The following is a 2,820-nucleotide window of genomic DNA, read 5'->3' as shown; positions in this document are numbered from 1 at the left end:
CTGTATGGGCGTGTAACGTCACTTCCGCCCTCACTACTACGTCACTTCCAGGGAACAAACACTGAAGGGGATCTATAGTCACCCGTTGTTCTTCATGAAGTGATTTGGGCCTCGGGAAAATGGCCGCCGCCTCCGTCTCTTTTGCACACTGGGGACACTTACTGTAGCTGTACATAGAGTCCTGCTCTAGTGCCCGGAGCTCCTCCCCCTTACTCCAGCAGCAGCATCAGCGTCACATGACCGGCTGCCGTGTGATCCTGTTCTAGCGGCGGCTCCTGCTGTATCCCTGGTAATGTCATCTACTATTATTATACAGGGGGAGCAGCCTGTGGTGTCCTGTTATTACTATTATTATACAGGGGGAGCAGCCTGTGGTGTCCTGTTATTACTATTATTATACAGGGGGAGCAGCCTGTGGTGTCCTGTTGTTACTATTATTATACAGGGGGAGCAGCCTGTGGTGTCCTGTTATTACTATTATTATTATACAGGGGAGCAGCCTGTGGTGTCCTGTTATTACTATTATTATTATACAGGGGAGCAGCCTGTGTTGTCCTGTTATTACTGTTATTATACAGGGGGAGCAGCCTGTGGTGTCCTGCTAATACTATTATTATACAGGGGTAGCAGCCTGTGGTGTCCTGTTATTACTATTATTATACAGGGGGAGCAGCCTGTGGTGTCCTGTTATTACTATTATTATACAGGGGAGCAGCCTGTGGTGTCCTGTTATTACTATTATTATTATACAGGGGGAGCAGCCTGTGGTGTCCTGTTATTACTATTATTATTGTACAGGAGGAGCAGCCTGTGGTGTCCTGTTATATTACTATTATTATTGTACAGGGAGAGCACCCTGTGGTGTCCTGTTATTACTATTATTATACAGGGGGAGCAGCCTGTGATGTCCTGTTATTACTATTATTATACAGGGAGCAGCATGTGGTGTCCTGATATTACTATTATTATACAGGGGGAGCAGCCTGTGGTGTCCTGTTATTACTATTATTATACAGGGGGAGCAGCCTGTGGTGTGCTGTTATTACTATTGTTATACAGGGGGAGCAGCCTGTGGTGTCTTGTTATTACTATTATTATACAGGGGGAGCAGCCTGTGGTGTCCTGTTATTACTATTATTATACAGGGGGAGCAGCCTGTGGTGTGCTGTTATTACTATTGTTATACAGGGGGAGCAGCCTGTGGTGTCTTGTTATTACTATTATTATACAGGGGGAGCAGCCTGTGGTGTGCTGTTATTACTATTATTATACAGGGGGAGCAGCCTGTGGTGTGCTGTTATTACTATTATTATACAGGGGGAGCAGCCTGTGGTGTGCTGTTATTACTATTATTATACAGGGGGAGCAGCCTGTGGTGTCCTGTTATTACTATTATACAGGTGGAGCAGCCTGTGGTGTCCTGTTTTTACTATTATTATGCAGGGGGAGCAGCCTGTGGTGTCTTGTTATTACTATTATTATGCAGGGGGAGCAGCCTGTGGTGTCCTGTTATTACTATTATTATACAGGGGGAGCAGCCTGTGGTGTCCTGTTATTACTATTATTATGCAGGGGGAGCAGCCTGTGGTGTCCTGTTATTACAATTATTATGCAGGGGGAGCAGCCTGTGGTGTCATGTTATTACTATTATTATACAGGGGGAGCAGCCTGTGGTGTCCTGTTATTACTATTATTATACAGGGGGTGCAGCCTGTGGTGTCCTGCTATTACTATTATTATACAGGGGGAGCAGCCTGTGGTGTCCTGTTATTACTATTATACAGGGGGAGCAGCCTGTGGTGTCCTGTTATTACTATTATACAGGGGGAGCAGCCTGTGGTGTCCTGTTATTACTATTATTATACAGGGGGAGCAGCCTGTGGTGTCCTGTTATTACTATTATTATACAGGGGGAGCAGCCTGTGGTGTCCTGTTATTACTATTATTATACAGGGGGAGCAGCCTGTGGTGCCCTGTTATTACTATTATTATACAGGGGGAGCAGCCTGTGGTGCCCTGTTATTACTATTATTATACAGGGGGAGCAGCCTGTGGTGTCCTGTTATTACTATTATTATACAGGGGGAGCAGCCTGTGGTGTGCTGTTATTACTATTGTTATACAGGGGGAGCAGCCTGTGGTGTCTTGTTATTACTATTATTATACAGGGGGAGCAGCCTGTGGTGCCCTGTTATTACTATTATTATACAGGGGGAGCAGCCTGTGGTGTCCTGTTATTACTATTATTATACAGGGGGAGCAGCCTGTGGTGTGCTGTTATTACTATTATTATACAGGGGGAGCAGCCTGTGGTGTCCTGTTATTACTATTATTATACAGGGGGAGCAGCCTGTGGTGTGCTGTTATTACTATTGTTATACAGGGGGAGCAGCCTGTGGTGTCTTGTTATTACTATTATTATACAGGGGGAGCAGCCTGTGGTGTGCTGTTATTACTATTATTATACAGGGGGAGCAGCCTGTGGTGTGCTGTTATTACTATTATTATACAGGGGTAGCAGCCTGTGGTGTGCTGTTATTACTATTATTATACAGGGGGAGCAGCCTGTGGTGTCCTGTTATTACTATTATACAGGTGGAGCAGCCTGTGGTGTCCTGTTTTTACTATTATTATGCAGGGGGAGCAGCCTGTGGTGTCTTGTTATTACTATTATTATGCAGGGGGAGCAGCCTGTGGTGTCTTGTTATTACTATTATTATGCAGGGGGAGCAGCCTGTGGTGTCCTGTTATTACTATTATTATACAGGGGGAGCAGCCTGTGGTGTCCTGTTATTACTATTATTATGCAGGGGGAGCAGC

General features: G+C 45.3%; 1 protein-coding gene across 1 annotated transcript in view; it reads left to right on the top strand.

The window, feature by feature from the left end:
- Positions 1-2,820, top strand: part of LOC148436381 (uncharacterized) — a 381,341-nt gene that overhangs the window by 281,965 nt on the left and 96,556 nt on the right. The gene's annotated exons all lie outside the window — the stretch shown is intronic.

Source organism: Taudactylus pleione, unplaced genomic scaffold (assembly GCF_031769625.1).
Source record: "Taudactylus pleione unplaced genomic scaffold, aTauple2 ptg001781l, whole genome shotgun sequence".
NCBI classification, from domain to species: domain Eukaryota; kingdom Metazoa; phylum Chordata; class Amphibia; order Anura; family Myobatrachidae; genus Taudactylus; species Taudactylus pleione.
This window is presented reverse-complemented; position numbering and strand designations above follow the sequence as displayed.